Here is a 22064-nt window from a genome sequence, read left to right on the forward strand (position 1 = left end):
ATTGATAATAATAATAATAATAATAATAGTAGTAATAATAATAATAATAAATATCTTTCATGTAAAAAAAATTTAGCCATTTTTAACTCTTTTTTTTGTTCATTTACATTTTACTATTTTAGAAAGATATTTAATTTACATAAAATCTACTAGTTGCACCAGTAAAATCTACTAGCTATATAGTTTTATGTAAATTAAATATGTATTTTACAAAAAAAAAATCGAGTTAAAAAAAGGCTTAAATTTTTTTAGTTTTATCTAAAATACCTAGCTATATAGTTTTATGTAAATTAAATATCTTTCTAAAATAGTAAATGTAAATGAACAAAAAAACGAGTTAAAAAAAGGCTTAAATTTTTTTACATGAAAGATATTTATTATTATCAATCATTTCAATCCAAAATTGAAAACGAAAATTTAATTTACATAAAACTATATAGGTAGTAGATTTTATTTAAAAAATCTATTTAAAAAAATACTGGTGTAACAAGTAGATTTTATGTTAAATAGAAACTTAATAAAAATATGAAAATAAAAATAATAAATAGAGTTTATGTTAATTAAGAGATATAATAAAATAATGAAAATTAAAAAATAAATAGATTTTGTAAAATTGATTTAAACTTAAATAAAATTAGGTGTTAGTACCCAAATGTGTTACATTGATAAACTTAAAAAAATGCAAGGGTATTTTAGTCATTAATTAACTAATTTTGGTGTTAGTACCCAAAGGTGTTACAAAATTGAAACCATAGAACCTAAACCTGTTAAAAAAAGAAGTTAGTATTCAAAGGCGAAATTATGTATAAACCACAGGACCCATTTGTGTAATTAACTCTTTATTTTATTTTACGAACGTTCTATTATAGTTTAGTGACATCTTAGGGATGAGATAAGGTTTAAAGACCATTATATTCTAAGTTTGATTACTAAAAGGAAATTTTCCCAAATTTATTGGGTTTCCTCCTGAATTAGTGTATAGGCCAGTGGCGGAACTAGCCCAAAAAGTTAGGGGCATACTAATTTTTTTTAGGATCAGCGTTATTCTTTTATAACAGAAACGGAGTTGAGGTGTATTTTTACACTATGGAAATAGAATTAAGGGGTATTAACACTATAAGTCCGCCACTGGTATAGGCATTATAGACTAGTGGAGATGGATATGATCGGGTGATTCCGCTAGTGACATGGTGATACTCCGGTAGTCCGTCAGTAAATTTGTCGTTCAAAGAAAAAAAAGAATTTTTTTTCTTTTATATTTTAGTAGTTAAATACATAGATAAAATAATTTCATAATACAATATCTCATGTTCGTGAATTATTTCTATACTTGTTTCCCGTCCTTCGTTTTCAATCACATATCATATGGTTTTATTATTTCCACTATATAAATTAGCAACATTTTGTTGATATATGTTGTTGTACTATATGTATAGGAAGTGTTTCAGAAAAAAAAAAAAAAAAAAAAGTTGATTTTTCAATTTTAAGTCTTTTGATTTTTTTTACTTTTAATACAAAGTTTTTTCAACTTTTACAATTTAATCACAACATTTTTTTTTCAACTTTGGTTCCTCTGTGCGTGTGAGATTCGACGTTTATTCGTCTTATTTTTCTCATTTGACAGGTCCGTCAAAACACGTCTATTTTTCTCCATTTAACCAGTTCGTCGCAAAGCGCGGGTCCTAGATCGACTTAGTTATTATTTTCTATGTTTTACATTTCGGTTTAGTTTTTTCACATTAACGCACTACAACGGGCGTGCGTGGCTCAACGATTTTACCTTTGCCTTCCGTTCGGTGTTATTTTTTCCTTTTTTATTTATTTTATTTTTTCGAGCTTTTACGATATTGATGGTCGTTGGCAGTGTTGTGGCGTTAGTGCTACATGACACTGTTTTATGAACGTTTTTAACCTATTAAGTTTTTTACTAATAATTTGTTTTGAGTTTACCCTTGTACCTCCTTTGCTTAAAAATGAATTTTACGTACATATTTATATGTACGTGTGTACGTGTCGGCATGAATCTGATTTGCTCTACGTTTCGACGTATCTTTTACTAGGAAATGAGTCATGTCAAATATAATACGTCTTTGTTTAAAAAAACATTTTTACGTACATATTTTTATGTACATTTCGTAATAAATTTGAGTTGGTGTACGTTTCGACAAAAACTTTTTTGCGAAACGAGTCAGGTCAAATATAATATGTTTTCATGTTTATTTTATGAATGTTTCGTAAATTTTGTTTCGAATCAACTGGAGTCAAATTATGTTTTTTTTTTCCATTTTTTCAAAAGCTCCAATTTCCGTTATACCCATCACGTTTTCTATGTATGAGTCGGGTCACATATGATATGTTTTGATTGTACAATATAAATTCGATTTACTTTATGATTTACTTTATGTTTTGATCCAGTCACATTGCTTATACTGGTTACATTGACTTCAATCAGATACATCGAAACACGCGTTTTCATATGGTTGACGCATCACATAACGTTTGGACTAATCCATTCGATGTTTGCGATGGACCCGCGCCGCAACGCGCGCGGGTCTTACTGCTAGTTTGTTTTAGATTTCGAAATGAAATGACATGCTTGTTTTTATTCGAATTTCGACGTGAATTTTTTCGTACGCCTGATATCGGTGTACAATCATAATTTGTTTAAATTACAACATACCTTTCGTCGTTATGTTTTGATGTTCAAAGTTGAGGCGGGAGACATGACGAACCGGACACAACGGAAAAAAGTTTACTTTCTAGTCTATATTTTTAATAAACAAAAAGTATTTATCAAAATCTATAATATATACGTTGGGGCCATCGGCACTACTTAACTTTTCAAAGTAGATTTTCATGAAAATTAGAATTGTAGTTTGGCTGCATTTCAATATAATGTCGTTGATTGCATGTTCAAATGGATTGTATTTAAAACTTGATAATATTCCGATAATATTCCATTTTTTCTTAAATGATATCTTATTATATTACGAGGCTTCTATAAATAAATTTATTTATAGCCTGGCCGGCACTAGCACGTCTTTACGACGTGAGGACCGGAGGTGCTGCAATTTGTTGGTGCGTGCGCTATTTTGTTTATAAAAATCTATTTATAACAAATCATTATTATTTATATTGTTATTAATTAATTAATTATATATTCTTATGTTACCCTTAAAGTCAAAGGGTTTTATCTTTAATCTCTACCGTTGGATCAGTCTCAAAAAAAATCTCAACCGTTTAAAATAGAAAAAATGTTCTAGAAGCAGCAGTTACTATCAGTTTCAGGTTTGACGAAGACAACTGCTTTCACCCCACGTCTCTCCCCCTAATTATCTCTAGTCTTAAAATACAAAGTCGGTGCATATGCCACCGACTTTTGCACACTACATGCACTTTTTCCTCACCTGTTGTTATTTTATAATATTTTTTCGGATGAAGTAACTAAATGGCCCATCACAAAGCAGCCCACCCAATAAATGCTTAAATAGATATCAAAATAAGCCCATGGAGTATTGTTTTTTTCTGACACAATCATTGCTCATTGCCAATTTTATGGCTTTATGATTCGATTAAGCTATTTTTTCTTAAATATGGCTTTATGATTCGATTAAGCTATTTTTTCTTAAATATGGCTTTATGATTCGATTAAGCTATTATCCTATATATTAAAGGAGAAAGTCGGTGGCAAAAGCCACCGACCACCCCCAAACTTTTTTAACCTATGGCATAAAGCACTAAAAGTAACCGCCTCCACTGCCATGAACAATATTATGAGCCACCACCATCCAAAATCACATGTCACCTATTCAAACCATCATCATTACATTAGAGTGGGATTTAGCTTTTAAGGGACGGGAGATGCACCCGCTCATCTCCCCCAATGTTTCGGTTAGAAGTGTAACATTTCTGATTTTTCAAATTTGATTTCGTTTAGTAACACAACACATAACGCTTGGATCAAATCGCAATGCTTATGTAGGTTACATTAAGTTCAATCGGATACGTCGAAACACGCGTTTCCGTGTGGTTAACGCGACACATAATGCTTGGACTAATCCATTCGATGTTTGTGATGTACCCGCGCCGCAACGCGCGCGGGCATTATTACTAGTTTCTCTTAAAAACCTCTGCACCGCCCCATTATAAACTCCCCACCATCGCTACCTCTCTTCGTAATTGGCATCCACTTTCCGCCATCGTCATCAACTCCATCACCACCGCCGAGTTCGAAGTCGGGGGAGCCGTCGGCTGGTAAATTCTGGTCTCCAACGAGTTGCTTTGGTTCACCACAGGTCGATTTAGTTGTTGTTGTAGTATCATTTTGTAAATGCTATTACATGAGATTCTTCCTAATTCTTCATATCATGTTTTAGGCTTTTAGATGTTTTCCCAATTTAGGCGTTGATCATGGTTTCGATTCATATGAAGGATCTCAAGGGTTGTTCAGTTGCGCTGACACAGTTTTCCCCTAATATCGCCTGTTGTTTCTCTTTCCATCGATTAATTAATTCTGTTTTTCAAATTGCAGTTGGTAATGGATGTAAGTGGTGGTAATTGTGTGCTTTCATATGGACGACGGTGCATCTGTAGCACGACGCTAGATATAGAAAATTGTTGTTGGAGAAGGTGTAATGACGCCGGTGGTCGCCCCTTTCTCAGACCGGAACTACCATAGCTGGACACAACGTAAAATCCTAAATTAATTTGCTTATCAGTTCCGTTTTTTTCAGTCCATGAATACATTTAACGTTATTTGATCAGCAGGTGTGGGGATGAAAAAACATCGTAAAAGGTCAATTTTGCAACAATGGGGAAATATGTTGGCCTCAATTTCTTATTTATAGATATATATCACTAGGTTATTCCCCGGGTAGATACCCGGGTTGGAAAATTTAAATTACAATCAAAAGCAACAATAATATACAGGTTTAATAGTCATTAACACACCCTTAAATCTTTTTATGAATACGTATGTTGAGAAATGATATGTTTTTTATTTTTTGAAAAAAAATACGTTTAAACATGAACCTTGAAATAAAATAAACGTTCCGTTACTTATGACTTGTGTTTATAACTTTGCTAGCTGACCATCCACATCCCCAAACCTCACATCACACAAACCCCTCTATACACTCAGGAAAAAGACACAGTGAACTATAGAAAACAATTTCATAGGCCTCCATAATTTCTCTAACCACGTAATCAATCTCACGTATAACATATTAAATGTCTTGGCTATGCATATATTTAATACTTTACTGAAATGCATCATGATAGGCGACAACCGTATGCAGCAAATTATATACAGTCTAAACTTTAAAATCTTTTTATTTTTAATATATGCTCAAATACATCATTGCATGTAACTGGATGCAAACATATTACACCACATCATCCACTTCGATCAAAATCATGCAAAAATAGCACTCAAATACTCATTCACAATATTCACACAAAATATAAACACAATATTAAACATTACACCACACCGCCTCCAAATACTCACCTCTAGTTTCTTTCACCTTTGGTTTTAATGCCAAATAGTATGTGGTTGAAGATCTCTACAACCAAAATCAAGTAAAATAATCAGTTATGAGTTATTGATTATAACTTACTGACCTTTTTTGAGTTATAAGTTACTGACCTACTTGCACCATTTCACCTCTTAGAAATTGAATTTAAAAGGATTATGCTTTAAGAAACCTATATTTAAGGATCTTCAGTTTCAAACCCAACCTGACCCGTTAACCCCATTGGCCACTGAAAATTGTATTTAAAAGGATTATGCTTTAAGAAACCTATATTTAAGGATCTTCAGTTTCAAACCCAACCTGACCCGTTAACCCCAATGGCCATTTTTTGCACCTCAACCGAAATGAGTAGTTTGGTTACTAACCTGCTTGCATCCATTTCACCTCTGGCCCACGCGATGCAGTGAGGAAAGTTGACCCATTTTACAAACAACCATATGTAATCTGACCTACAAACTGATAAAAAAAATCCTAGCAACAGTTTTAAGTCGGTAACAACTATTATAAGATGCTACATTCTATGAATCATACAATTTGTAGTGTGTTACCCGGTGATGGCCTATTTTGTGTGTTATAAGAATATCAAGCATGATAGCCATAAGCGAAAAGACCAAAAGGCCAACTGCATTGAACACACAATCAGTTGTCCTACAATAAAAAAAATATAGGTATATACCAACTATATATAAAGCAATACGATCCGGTTAAACATAAATGACAAATAATTTAGATGTAAAATCATTACTATAAATGACTAAATGCAAGACTTACTTTGTTCTTTACATAACGATAAGTAGTTTTGTTGTCATTAGTGAAGTCGTGAAGACATCCAAGTATCCTCTCATTTTCTTTGTTCTTTCTCTTGTCACCCCTAGTGGGGGATTTGTTTCCTACACATAGTACTTGCCTGTCATGGTGTTTATGACTATTATAATCACAATTCACAGATGCTATGTTTCGCGATGTTTAACGAATAGGTTAGTCGTCGGTGTTGAACACTTGCAACACCGATCTTAAGACTGGCAAAAAAACATATATCAGTTTAAAATTTTGAAACAAAAGGTATGCATACAATCTAATTATCTAATCTAACAAAAGTGATGAAAAAGTCAAAGTTGACCCAAGTAACTTACTGTGTAGGTGCTCGAAGAGAGTTCCACTTGGAGTATATTCAAAAACCATAACTTTAATGAAAGGTTTTTGTTCTTTAAATTACCCAATAAGATTTACATAGTTCTTGTAATTCACCTTTGACAAAATTTATGCAAAGTTCGAAACCATGTGTTAACAAATAATCCCTTTTAAATATATAAAAAAACCTTTTGAAGAATTAAAAAAAATACATAAACCTTAAGTTACTTAGCGAGCTGTCATACCACCAGGAAGCACGACTGGAGTAAGTCGAAAAAGTGAACCTGTGCTGAACATAATTAGTTTACACTCCGTGGATGTATTTCTTTTAGACGAAACCAATTCGATATCAATAAATCAATATGCGATAGTCGCATTCGACTTTCACAAAATTGACATCATATATAATATTTTAGGATTTCAGGAATAAAATAAATTACCAAGAAAAAAATATAAAGCTAACAAAAAAACGAAACACACACAACAACTAAGTAGCAAAACATGGCCAAAAATACCATCTTCTTGTTATAAAGTAACGTGCAGAGGTAAACGAAATCCTAGGGTCAAATGTAAAATATTTTTTTTTTTTTGGAAATATGCTAATCACGTTAAGCATCCGTTGTAATAAAAAAAAATTCTAATGAATAAATCTTAAATTTATATCCAGCCCATTTGGTCGTATGGGTTGATGAACAGGACATTTAAAACACCCTTTTTCAGCTCTGCATATCTTTTAAAACCATTTCAAGTTAAACAATTTGACCATATAAACTTTCTCAACTAAATCTGTGAGTTTAAATAGCTTAAATTTTGAAAATAATATCCTGTTTTAAGACCATGAACTTTACTTGCTCTTTTAAAGTAATCAACCCCTAGTTTTAATAGAATAAAGTAGCTTACAAATAGTGATGATAATGATGCTGAAGAAAAAAAAAACAAACAAAGACTATACCTTCAAGGCCTATTTATTAAAAATCAAAGCATGTTGTGTGAAAAATGAAGCTTAGACATAACTTCTTACCAAGAAGGAAGATGTGAAACACCAGTGTTGGTGAAAACTTCCTACTGTTGAGCCCAAAGTTCTTCATTTCAGCCTCCAAACTCAACTAACATGAACACAACACCAACATCGCACTCAATTTTCTTAGATACCAAGCAACAGAAGCATTTGTAGGTTAAATTCACTTACCTCACAGAACTTCAACTGAGATTTTAGGTTAAGATGATGATTTACTATAGAAAAATCAAACACCCAATGATCTGAATCAGTAAAGTTCTTTGCTTGATACCTGATTCAGGAGTGTTTCCTGGTCAGAATAGAAAACAATGCTGCATAAAAAATGATGTAAAAATATCAATAAAGTCGTAGATTTGTGAATGTTTGCCCAAATCTTCTAGGGATAGAATAAATGTGATTTTAACTGGATATATAATTTAGCACAGACTATTGATAATTGTTGGGATCAGAATCAACATAATTAACAAAGTCCTATATGAAAGTAGATGACAAAGTGACTCATGTGCTACACGGGTTTAATAATAAAATCAATAGTTCTAAAATCCGTAAATATTTATTATAACAGAAGTAGTAAATTCGAAAACATATTGTGTGAAGAAAGGCGTTTACATTATTGAGTAAAGAGGCATTTAATAATTAAAAAAAAAATCTTGTACCTGGCCAACCCCCTCCGCAGCACTCATGCCATCGATTTGGCACTCCTTTCACACTCCAAGCTTGAATTATAACACATAACGTGCAAAGTAAAATATTACTTAGTGAGCTTCATCCTAAGATAATACAAAATTAAATCATCCATTTGAGTCGTAGCAAGTAAAATACAACCCAATTCTTTGCACAAATCGGCCATGTTTTGAGTTTTAGTTTTCCAAAAACCATTAACCTAATTTGTCAAAATTGTGTTACAGATTGATATAACCCGAGCATTAGTTGTATAGTATAAACATTACAAAAATGACCATCTCCTCGAGCTTACAACCTAAACATTACAGAACCAAAAGTGTAAGGTGATTATATATTCATTGGTATAATTAAACAAAGAATATATCATGCTTACAGAACATCCATTAGCAATAGAAGGAACATCAGAACGGCAATGAGTGCCATCGGACTTTTATAAGCATTCATCTTCTTGTGATTATTAAGGAGAAATACATCTAAAACAGACACGGGTGCAGGTAGTGACAGCATTGGCATTGAAAGTCATGGAGTTTGTGTACGAATTTCTTTAAATACCTGTCATCATGAAAAATATATAAGTATCATATGCAAAAAAAAAAAAAAAAAACAGATTCAAATCGGACCTTTTTTGAGTATGCACCAAATCCAAGCAGACTCAAAACCAAAATCGCAACCCTCAAATAAAAAAAAACCCTAAAAACAGATGAGATTCAATCAGAATCAAAATCAACATGTTAACGAATAAATTTAACCTAATTATGTAACGAAAATGCAAATCTAATCAAATAACATACCTTTCAAACAAAGCTCTTAACATTTTGTTCCAATCATCAGAACCCTTAACTTAGGGTTTATGTCGGTTGTCTCCACAACCAAAAATAAGAATATAATCCAAGTTTCTGGTGGTAACGGCGATTAAGCGATATTGATGCATCGATGAACGAAGAACTGGATGAAGGAAAGGATCGTTTAAGGTTTGGAGAGAAGAGAAATCGTGAAGGAGAAGAATGAAAGCGGCTTAAGGTTTAGGTCAAAAAGATGCGGAGCGGTGGAAGAGATAGAGAATTAGGGTTTCAGACATTTAAATAGCGGGTCATAATGTGGATCCCGTGTGCACCCATATAGTGAATAAAAATACCCGGAAGTTATCCCGCCAAAATGCTCAACCTAGAGGGGCTCATAGCTTGACACCTCAGCAGAATTTTTCACATTTATTATATATAATAGATTTTTTAACTCTTGGTCCGCTGTTATAAAGCAATGTCCAAACCAAGTAAGGATGCAGTATAGCTTATGAAGGCTTTTACTTTATTTTATTGGGGGGCCTTTTGCCCTTGTAAAATGTTATATATTTTGTGCAGGGCTGACTGTTCTATTCAGACTCATCATTCTGGACACCGCCACAAATGAAAGTATGTTTTTCAAATTTTTATTGATTTTTTTGTTGGAATAAAATATTAAATCTTGATTGATGATTTGCCAAATTCATTTTTCTAATCTTCAGGCTCTCTTGCATTCTGTCCCATTTGAGAAAATGAAAGCACTTGATCTATTTGCTGTTGTAATACCTGTATGGGAATCATCATATCATCTCAATTCTATGGCACCCCTTATGTGTGGTAACATCATTATTCAAGTATCAATTACTATTAACATATTTGTCGATTGTTTATATAATTACATCCTATTTTGCGATTGTATTTAAAAGAGGTGTATGTTACACAAATTTGGAGGGAACATTGAGATGTATGGCATATTAGATACACTCGCATCCAGCCCTATCGTTGCACGTATTAGTAAAAATTCAACTATGGTATGGTTATAAATTCTTAGGTAGACAGATAATATAATTTGTAGGTAATACCACCACTGGGCAGAGACGGTTTTGTATTTTTGATGTGTTTTCATTGTTTTTTAATTGATAACTGGGGAGGATGATATGATGTTTAGATTGTAGTGTTTTATGTAAATGACCATTATTTGCAATTTCTTTTATTCTAAATATCAAGTGAGATTTGATTTGCAATTTCTTTGATCACATAGAATTGTTCCTCTCTTCAGCTGAACTGAAACTATACGACTCCATTTAAATCACTCCGTGAAGGTACGTGACCATGATTTGCAATTTATTTGATTCTAAATATTCAAGTGAGATGTAATTTGCAATTTCTTTGATCGCGTGGAACCGTTCATCTCTTTGACTAAACTCAAACTACACGACTCCATTCGAATCATCCATGAAGGTACGTACGTGCACACAGATAAAGTATCTTATTGTGTCCTTTGTTCACCTTTAGTTTTGGAAGCTTCATTGCAAATTTCAAGTTGTTCGTTTCCAATTTTGAGCTAAATGCACCTTTTCTAAATTATTTGGGGTTATGACAGCTGTGTAGTTATACTTGATTATGTGCAAGTGTTGGCAATTCGAATCAACCTGACTAATCCGCTAAGACAGAGGTCACCTAAGTGTTCTCTTGAGCCATATCCGAAACTAGAATTAGAATCTCATTGACAATTAATTTTAGATTTTTAAATCGTATTAGTTAATAATAACAATATTAACAAGTAACAACAAAATAATGGCAATAACAATCGAGTTTGAATGTTGGGTTGTCATCTTGAAAACCTTAAAACTGTAAGGGTAGAACGCGGATAACGTGACTCGAGCTGGATTCCTTCTCTAATACATCTCTTGTCCGTCTCCTTTTCCACCCAATTTTATTTGTTAAATGATTGATATTTGTAATTAGAGTAAATTGCCATTTTAGTCCATGAGGTTTGTCCAAATTTGCCATTTTAGTCCAAATAGTTTTTTTTTCGCCTCTGGGTCCTGACTTTTCCCTTTTGTTGCCATTTTGATCAAAGACCCTAACTCCATCCAAAAACCTCATTTTTAACCAGGGGGATTTTCATTTTAAATCTTTTCAATTGCCATTTTAATCCAATTCTAAAAAATCCAAAAAAATCTAAAAAATCAAAAAAATTCTAAAAAATAAAAAAAAATCATAAAAAAAGCTAAAAATCATAAAAAATTCTAAAAAATAAAAAAAAAATTCTAATTCTTGGAACCCTTATACACATAAGCGCACCGAATCAATGTTAAATCAATTTTATCACATTCTTACAAATATATACATGCTATTGCACATGGTACCCTTATTCCAGGTCTGGTCTCCGACCATCTGTAAGGCGCCGATTAGGGTTGACCGAGTCAATGTTATGGGCCTGTTCTTGGAGGCCTACTGTGTGGCAATATTAGGTATATGTAACACGAAAGTTTTTGTTGGCAGTTGTATAAGGGTCAAAATTGATTTGGTGGACGTAACAAAGGTTCCTATGACTAACTGTGAATCTGGGCCATGGAAGGTGGAGGGCATTGTCACAAGAATAAACATCTTGAAATACACCCTTTTTAATTGTTGCTAGATATACGGTTTTTTTTTTTTTTTTGTTGTTAACATATGAACCCTTTTGATGCACCATTCCACACATTGCCATTTTTTTTTAACATATATTATTTTTGTTTAAAATGTATAAAAAAGTAGGTATGTCATTATGAAATTAAACTCCCGTCCACCGGACGGGTATAGAACTAGTTGCATTATTGTTATTATATATAAAGGAACGTTTTGTGTAACTGAAATTAACACTTGTATGTAAGACGAGTTTAATTCTAAAAAAAAAAATTATAACTTTTTTGTTATCCAGATATAAAATATAATAAGGTATAATATTGTGAATTTCTAAACTTGGAGTTTGATTTTGAAAATGTGCCATATGGGTTCAAGTTGCTGCACGTATCATGTGGATAGGCAAAAGATCAAATACAAATAATCTTAACATACTAAACATACAAATTGAAGGAAAACTCAAAAAGACAAGGTAGCATTTTTGTAATTACCCCCAACTATCAAAGTTACTATACCTAATATGTTAAGATTATTTGTACAAATTGAAGGAAAACTCAAAAATGTCACCTTGTCTTTTTGAGTTTTCCTTCAATTTGTATGTTTAGTATGTTAAGATTATTTGTACAAGAACTTTACCCTTAAAATGTAATCTTGAACTTCAAAAGATGAATTTGTTATAAATCCAGATTATTACTCCTGATATGTAAGAGTTTTAGTTGTATTCTATTGTACGTGTATGATTAATGATAGTAGATTGATAGCTTCCAAAATCACTTGTTCTTAACACATTATCAGGCAGGTATCGCCCTTCCACCGGAAAGTATCTTGCAGTTGTTTCAAGCCGCTACCACAACACATATTCATCGGACTCTGTTTCTGTTTTGTGATTCCAAACATCTTCGGCTCATACATCCGGGTACACGTCATCATAATCTTCACAACGTGTTTTCCATGTTTTTTTACATTATATATATTTAAAGGATTTTTATTCATATACTGCAACATTCTTTTTCACACACAAACAAAAGAGACAGAAAGGATACTAATCCTTTGGAACAAAAGACTTACGTTTTTTGAGTTGGGGGCAGTTTAGGGTTTTAGGTGGGTTTGGGCCGATAAGGAAATGTGGGCCGCAAGCTTAGGGGTGTTAAGTGGTGGTGATTGTGCTTATGTTTTGTTCGCGAGTAATAGAGAGGGAAAGTGGGCCGGGTCTACTAGTGCCGCAAGTTGTAATAACACAATGGGCTTGGGGTTTTGGGCCGTAAGAGGTAGAGAGCTACATGGCTTCAGGTTGGGCTGCAATGGGGAGCGGATTCGGGTTAGTTAATTTTTTTTTTTTTTTGAATTAATATCTTGCAATAATATATGTCGATGTAAACTCGTTCGTTTGTAATATAAATTAGATAAGTATATATAACTCATCACATAATTTTATTCGATTGCATAAGTAAGATACGTATGATATCGTTTATAAACATGGAAACGAACCTCGTAGCACGGGTTGTCACAATAGCTCACTCTCAGATATTCTTAATCACGTAACATAACAACTTTTTTAATAAAAAAAACTATAGTAATCCTATACTCAAATGAAAAAGAATAAATACTCGTTTTTATGGTGTAATTGTTTTTTTCAAATAGTAACATAAAACTAATATATGAACATTTAAAAATTGTGGAGGTATTATTTTTTTATAAGAGGATAAAATGTAACTATTAACTAATTAATTAGAATTTTGCTAAAGATGACATAACTAAAGTGTAATTAAAGTTAAGGGCTTAAAGTGTAATTATTAACTAATTAATTATTGTTATGAATTATTATATATTTATTGTGTGACTATTCACTTGTGTTATGACTCTTCATATACTTAACTCATATCTCTCCATATACTTAACTCCCATCTTGTAAGCCTATAAATAGAGGCATATGTAATCCATTTTAGACATCAATAAGATATCCATTTTCCCCAATGTTTCTTTCTTATCTCTATAATGTTAATATGCTAGTTGTTACACAACACGTTATCAACACGAATTGCTTTTGAAGTTGGATTGTATCAACACAAGACCCATATCGTATCAACGTTGGCGAAAGAGATAAAAGACAAAATTGTTGATCTGGTATGAAAACCCTTAATTGTTTTAATTTTATTTTCTCTTTTCTCATCGATTGTTGATTGTTGATATGATAAAACTTGAAAATTAACTTACGCTTTTCTTGATAATTTTTTATCAGTTATGATTTAAGATTAAAATCATCATGATCAATATTGACATCATCCTTATTTAACCAGGATCATAATGTTTGCGTTGATCATATTGTAGAAAGCTAGAAAGTCTTTTAATATAATGCATCTAAAAATCTTCACAAAGTGATAGAGATGATATTGTTTGTGTTATATTTACGCCCACTGTGTTATTCATATTGTTAATTGTAGTTATGTTGATATGTTGTATTATTTAGTGTAAATTTATGTAATTTGCATGATGTAAGTGAACTATATGAAGTGTTGAGGTATTATTATTCATGCATGCTACTTGAACATAAAGCGACACTTACATAAATGTGATTTTATAACGATCATCCATGTTATACATCTTTGTAAAAGCTAATAAATTAAGGTGTATATCAGTTTTGGTTTTTGAATTGTAATCGACTTATTACTTGTGGGATAAATTGTTTTTATTATATTTTATAGTTAGTAATTAAATAGTCTTTTATTGTTGTTCTAAATTTGATACAACGAATTACGTTGTTGGGGTTTCAAAGAGACATTACAAATTCTAAATCATTATGTGCTTTTATTATTATGGTTATGAGTTTTGATATCATTATGTGTTTTTATTATTATGGTTATGACTTTTGATTGGTCCATTAATTAGTTTTTATTTATAGCATTTATACAATTTATGATGACTACCAAAATACAATTTGTATTAAAAGGTGATGTCTAATAGTTCTATTTGAATATAATCATTAGTGCAATTCTGTTAATGAATTTACAATAATGCATATGTTTATATTATAATATGTTATAATATGACAACTACTTAGTTAACTTTGTTGTATACCATTGTTATTGCAATTGTATAAGCCTTTTAGTTGCTATTTGATATTTAAATATGTAATTTGATTCTATGAAATATTTGTGTGGTAAAATATATTATTTGCAAATTAACATGACACTAAAATTCTCAAGATGCCTGTTATATTTCCTTGAGCAACAAAATTTATTAGTATCAGAAAGCTCATTTACAAGTAATAAAGATTCATATGTTATTATATGATCGAGAAAGTTGATAGTGACATTTGTTTATATTTTAAACTATAGTGACAAATATGTGTATATATGATATACTTGTGATTGGCTATATCATGTTACATTTATGGATAACTTACATACATTTTCTTGCTAAGTGATGAAAAAATCTTATTTCATAAGGTTGTATCATAACCTATTTATTTGGTGACATGTTATATAGTCATACATTGTATAATCTAATGTATATATTATGTTCCATATGTTATAAATTTGGAAGGGGACATCAAAGTGACCAGGGTTGTGGTATATGATCACAAGCTATAAAAACGATTGAATTGTGGTCATGGTTTATATAAAAAGACACATGGAGTATCTAACTTCTCAAAGCTTATTATGGGTTTATTGAAGCTTGTAAGATTTTAAACCGATAAGTATGAATGTCTCGGTTATATAACTACATCTCTATTTATATCATGTGATGAGAAAAATATATATCATAATCCATTGAACAAAACAAGTTCCATTGTCAAACCTCAAATATGCTCTTGAAGAAACAAGATTGTTAAAAAATATGTAAGGTTTGAAACGACTACCATGAAAGTTCTGTGATTCTAATCCATTCATGAAGTGAATGTGATGATATAATGACCAATGTAAAGGTCTTGATCATGTATATAATAACTAAGAAAATTGTAATGATGTCACCATGATAGTTGTTTGGTTATAATCCATTCCTTGAACTAAATGTGATGATATAATAATTGGTGTAAAGTTCGTAATCATGGTAATTGAGAAAATTGTTATGATGCTCATGTAATGAGATCAACCATGTTAATAATGAGATTATTATACAATGATCGTTATAAAGGTCGTAAGATATAAGATCGATAAATCTTATACGACTCAACTACTTCTCAATTGTTGGTAAGCAAATAGAACATTATTTACAATGAAAAATCGGTTAAATTCTTTCGTTTGTCACACTTGAGACATATGCTCCTAAAGTAGCAATATCGATATAAGAGTTATGAAAAAATGAAATGAATTTATACTCATGTGACCGAGTAAATAATGAAAAGCTATGAAGCTTGTTTTGGTTCGACTCCATTCCCAAAAGTGAATGTGATTATATATTAATCATTGTAAATGTAATGATGGACCTAATTGAGACACTTATAATGATGAGATTGACTATAAGAATTGTAATAATGACCATTTTAATAATGAGATAGACCACCAAAAGTGGCAAACTAAGGAGTGATTGCATAACGTGATGGTTTTAACATTGAAGTTATAATATATTCTCTTGTATCATACGTTTGGTGTCACATCCCCCGACCCCACCTGGATGGAATCGGGAGCCGCGAGCAGCCAAGTGGTACCGGTGGTTATTTTTGAAAAACATTGCAGCGGAAATTTCATCAGGACCGTGAGTTAGGAAAAATATCAGAGTTTAGAAACACCGGATTTTATTTATTAAATAGATGGGATAAAAACCCATGTTTTACAATGGTGGCTTTTAATAAGGGATAAACCAAATTACATAAAACAATTTTTCTTAATTTAATTTAATTGATAAAAATGAGCCACTTCTGTAAGTCTTGTTGGTGCCGTATCCAACTCTTACTCCAATCTACTGTAATCACCTGAAACGCGTTTTAAAAAGGTTTTGTCAGCGGGAAATACTGAGTGAGTTCATTCAGGTTTTATACAAAAATAGATTTGTTATAATTTACAGTATTAAGAACGATTACAAGTTTCCTGATATCAACCAACTACCCACAGTATTTGTCACTCTACCGGATCTGTGACTGTGGTCATATCACTGTTGGGTCCGTTCACCCAAAAGTGACGTATATCACTATTTAGGTCCGACTACCTAATAGTGTATATCATGATTTAGGCACGCTCACCTAAAATGATAAAAACAGTAGTAATGTGCACAATACCCCACATACCGACTGTAATTTGGTGATTACAAAGACTTAATCCCTGTAATTATAACTTTGGAAAATAATTTGGAGTATTGTAAAACAGTTGATAAAAAGAGAATGACTCACATTATAAGCATGCAGTATTGAATTAACAGGCTTCATGTTTCAGATTCTTCTAAGAATTAGCATCTACTTTGATTGTAAGTGTATGGGGTAGAGTTTAACCTACGGACAAGCCTGATAACCTAATTTAAGCGATAATGCACCCGAAACTAGGTAAATAACTAATACAGCATTTACGATAAACTCACGAGATTAAAACCCTCACGACGAATGACAAAGTGTAATCACTTATCCATCGGATTCACAACGAATGACAGAGTCTACCCCGAGTTTGGGCGGTACTCAAACATCCTGTCGGAATCACGACTAATGACAAAGGATAGCACTTAAACATCCTGTCGGATAGTTTCAGTCGATCGGATATTGAATCGTAGCGGCGATTGAGTTAATACCCTGTATCGTAGCAGAATTCGAGCTAGTGTGTGTTTGTAGTAATAAAAGTATAACTCAACGTATATTTCGAAATTTTACCCCCTTGAGTTTTAGGGGCCCTGATTCTGATTCTGAATGTTTTGAAAATTTTAGGGTTTATGCAGGATTACTTGGGGTCTCAAATAGGGTTTATAAAATAAAATAATAAATAATAGTTTTGGGTGAATCACAAAAAGAGAATAAAATGGTGAGAAAAGAGAATGGACCCATTTGTAACTTTAGGGTTTAACTACAAAATCTCCTAGTATAATCTTGGGTATAACTTCTGAGCTATTAAAATATATAATGCACTCGTGGTAAGTATAGTACCCCTAATTCAACCTTGTCCCGATGTCCCGAGACAGAATCCCAACGAACTTAGTCGGGCAGAGCCCTGACATGAGTTATGGGTTCCAGATCAATCGGAAAGGGTAGCGGTGATCGAGAGTTACAATACTTAAAACGAGGTAGAGCCTTATTATTATTATTAGTGGAAATAAGAAAATAAATTAAATATTGAGAGAGAGAGAGTAGGCGATATCTAAAGAGAGATAAAGGAAAGAAAGATGGGATAGAAAATCTGAATACTGTCTTCTATTTATAGTTAGAAATGGCGTAAAGATTATGCATTTTTCTATTGTCTTGTCATCCATCTTACTTTACATAACTCACATATGTAAGTTTTGAATTGATTTATTTTATTAATATATATATATCTTATATTCATATGTTTATCCTTTAGTTATTATCATTATTATTTTATTTAGAATTGGACACGTAAGTTGGTGCTGTACACTTAACATTTTGTTGTTCAAATGAAAATTATTATTATTATATTTAAGAAAATGGGACATAGAACTTAGAAATGGGACACGAAATTGTTCCTTCAATTTCATATGTTTGGTTTATTATTAATTTAACTATTTTATTCTTTTTGACGTGTATAACTTCTAAAATATAACGTTCTAGAAAATAATAAATATGTCTTTAGAACGAGAATAATTTTATCTACATTTTGAACTAAGTTTTATGAAAAACAGAGTAGGTTCAAATATAATGTATTTTTTTAGTTTAATTTATTAAACAGTTCATGGGTCCCTCTAGGTACTTCATATTTCTAGTAGTCAACTTACCCGCAATCTACCTGTCTAATAATATAAGTTTTTATAGACTTTTATTTTATTAGAAAGGTCACCCATATATATAGGTCAATTAATTAGAATAATATTTCAACCAACTATATATGTAAAATAGTGTTTAAAACTATTTGGGTTGAATATTTATATTAAAAATAAACTAGTTACTAGTTACTAGTGGTTAAACCTATAATTCTTATATGATAAAGGGTAAATTACAATTTTCGTTCTTTATGTTTGTATCATATTGCAACGGATAACCTTTAAGTTCGATAATTACAGTCACAATCCTTTATTCAGAAAACTTATTACATCTTTCGTCCTTTAACACTAACCAAGTTAAAATTTTAAGTTAAATCTAATCAATTAAGGGTAGTTTTGTAATTTTACCATGTTTCTTCCTCCCTTCCTCATCAGTGTTCTTCTTTAACCCCTACACACACAGGAACATCAAGAACAAGATCTGTAACTCATTTGCACTCCTTAAAAATCCAACACACACATGAAGAACAAGCACAAAATAAAAAAAATCACTTCCTCCTGATCTCCATAACAACCAGCCACCACCTCCTTTTCTCCATGACTCTCTCTTTCACTTCTCCATAACTACCGGCCATCATTTCCGGCCACCTGAACACACCTAAACCCATAACCCCGCTGAAAACGCACCTGAAAACCATCACCATTTCAAGACATCATCCTCATCTTCCAGAAATGAAGATACATGTTGATGTTATCTTGATCATTTTATCAACTTGACTTGTAATCTACTTTCACATCTCATACCTTTGTTATCAATTCAATTTTTAAAGGACCCATCTTTCGATGCAATCAATCAATTCTTTCACACCCTTTAACACAATTTTGAATTTCCAGTTGCAATTAGGGTTTGTTCTTCCCCAATTTCGCACTTTTCGTCATTCTTTGAGGTTGATTTCACTTTGATTACGGTCAGTTGTTCAAGATACTCATGAATTTTCATTTAATTTTGTAGAATCAACAAATTTTGTGAATTATGGTTTGATTTTAAAATTGGGGGAAAATATTTGAGACATCAGATTGTACCTGTGATGTTAAATACCTTCATAGGATTAGAACATGTGTTTCTGACATTGGTAGGCCTGTTACATCATGGTTGCACCCTAGAAACCCTCAATGGATATTGTTGTTGGTGACATTGATAACATTTTTGTTAGAACACTACACGAATGTGAAGAGGGAGGAGGGGCGATCATCTTCTAACGGTTGTGATGATTGGGTTTAGTGGCCAGTAGCGGTCACAAGTTGTGGTGGTAGGGTCTGGTTGTTATGGAGAACAAGAGGAAGTGATTTTTTTTTATTTTGTGCTTGTTCTTCATGCGTGTGTTGGATTTTTAAGGAGTACAAATGAGTTACAGATCTTGTTCTTGATGTTCCTGTGCGTGTGTGTAGGGGTTAAAGAAGAACACTAATGAGGAAGGGAGGAAGAAACATGGTAAAATTACAAAACTACCCTTAATTGATTAGATTTAACTTAAAATTTTAACTTGGTTAGTGTTAAAGGACGAAAGATGTAATGAGTTTTCCGAATAAAGGATTGTGACTGTAATTATCAAACTTAAAGGCTATCTGTTGCAATATGATACAAATATAAAGGACGAAAATTGTAATTTATCCTATGATAAAAATAGGAATGTTACATCCTCCCCACCTTGTTTTAAATCTCGTCCTCGAGATTTGGGTTACGATATTTCTTTTAGACTTATGTCAAATTTTAGTCAAAAATAATATTAATGTAGATGACATAGAATCAAAATATCAAATTTTGTGAATACAAGTTGTAGAATAAGTAGGATTCAATGGTTCAACTGAATTAGTTTAAGAAATCGATGACAAACAAATGAGATGAAATGATATAATTTCCAAAGTGACTAGGTTCAAGCCAGAGGATATATGATCAAAAGATATTTTAAAATGAATGTGAAGGACTTTTAGAGTAAATAAAATTCTTTGTCAAAAGAAAGCTTACTTTGATTGGCAACTGAGGAAGGTTTAGAATCGACAGGTTCAAAATAAAATAAAAGCATGAAAATGATTTGTCAAATATTGAATTATGATATGAGAAAATCAATGTGCTGATATGAATGAATTGCAAGGATACATGAAAAGATAATAGAGTTAGTGTATTATTGTATTAATACATAATTGCATTAAGACGATTTTAATCAAAATGTTCGATCAAAGATAGGTGATATTTTAACTTATTAAATACCTTTTCCTTTTATGTTATCATAAAGTAAAATAATAAATTAATATAGATAGTTTTAAAATATCAAAACCCGTGGTAATTTTGACAAAATAATGATATATGTTTTATTAATATGTTTATCAAAATATCCTAGAACTCACGATTATTATTTTTAAAATCGAGTATGTTTAACTATAAGATTTTACAATAAAGATATTTTAAATCATAAAAGTAAAGTAATTTATTTTAATATCAAACATATTTAAATATTGGCTTGAGTAAATAACATTTGATACTTTAATATATTAAAATATATATAAAATAATATTTATAAGTATTTAATAGTTGTGGAATATTAATCAAGATGAATAATTAATTTTATTCGTTCCTCTAATTCTTGTATTGTTTTATGAAAATATGTCTTCTCCTTTCAGTACAAAGTATATACATTAACTAGTCATTATCATGGTTGGATATTGGTTAGTGCTGCCTTGTTTAAGCATGGGTGATCAGTCCATGCCTAACTAAGGCTAGACTATCCAATACGTGTCCCTGATAATAACCCTAATACCTAAAAATAATATTAACACTACTATTATGAATATATTATTACTAATATTAACTACCAAAAATAATAATAACTAGTCATAACTTAGACGAGAGTATTCCTCAAACATAAATTCTTTACCTTAATGGTTTAACAAGAATTTTTAAATATAGGAATACTATATTGTAGATAAGGTAATTACTTATGTAAGTTTCCATATATAATCAATAAAATTTATATTTTAAATTTATATAATGTTTTTCGATCAATGATGATAAAGCAATAAATATCACGAAAGGCTCGATTGATGCTGTAAGAACTATTAAGAGATACACGGAAATAGGACATGAAATTGTGTATTATTATCTTAGCACACGATTGTGTTAAGATTGCTTTGTATAGAATAAATCAACAAAGCGGATTCAGATATAAAAAAATAAATAATTAAATCCGGGATTAGCGCAATCTTCAAATTTGTGAAAACGTCACCACAAGGTGATCGTGATCAAAGAAATAATTTAGTGAAGTCGAAGGCCAAGAAAGCATGTTATAGTTCAAGAGAATCGAAGTGCTTGTTGGGATTATTTTGAACTTGAATATGATGGCCTAAAAATATCAGATGGGACTTTGAATTGAATACGTATTG

The 22064-nt window shown here is 31.5% G+C and overlaps 2 long non-coding RNA genes across 5 annotated transcripts; one reads left to right on the plus strand and one right to left on the minus strand.

Annotated features, from left to right (window-relative positions):
- Positions 1-4122: 4122 nt before the first annotated feature.
- LOC110936577 lies at positions 4123-10091 on the plus strand. 3 transcript variants are annotated; one of them, XR_004891156.1, is made up of 5 exons: positions 4123-4295; positions 4532-4689; positions 4765-4795; positions 9726-9776; positions 9869-10091. It is a non-coding gene; the product is annotated as an uncharacterized LOC110936577 (long non-coding RNA). The 3 variants fall into 3 exon arrangements; XR_002590130.2 differs by having other exon boundaries at positions 4768-4795; XR_004891155.1 differs by having other exon boundaries at positions 4123-4254; positions 4768-4795.
- Positions 5403-7544, minus strand: LOC110936578. 2 transcript variants are annotated; one of them, XR_004891158.1, is made up of 4 exons: positions 6306-7544; positions 6083-6156; positions 5900-5990; positions 5403-5564 (listed from the first exon to the last, which is right to left on the minus strand). It is a non-coding gene; the product is annotated as an uncharacterized LOC110936578 (long non-coding RNA). The 2 variants fall into 2 exon arrangements; XR_004891157.1 differs by having other exon boundaries at positions 5900-6156.
- Positions 10092-22064: the final 11973 nt, after the last annotated feature.

Source organism: Helianthus annuus, chromosome 4 (genome assembly GCF_002127325.2).
Source record: "Helianthus annuus cultivar XRQ/B chromosome 4, HanXRQr2.0-SUNRISE, whole genome shotgun sequence".
In the NCBI taxonomy this organism is placed as follows: Eukaryota; Viridiplantae; Streptophyta; class Magnoliopsida; order Asterales; family Asteraceae; genus Helianthus; species Helianthus annuus.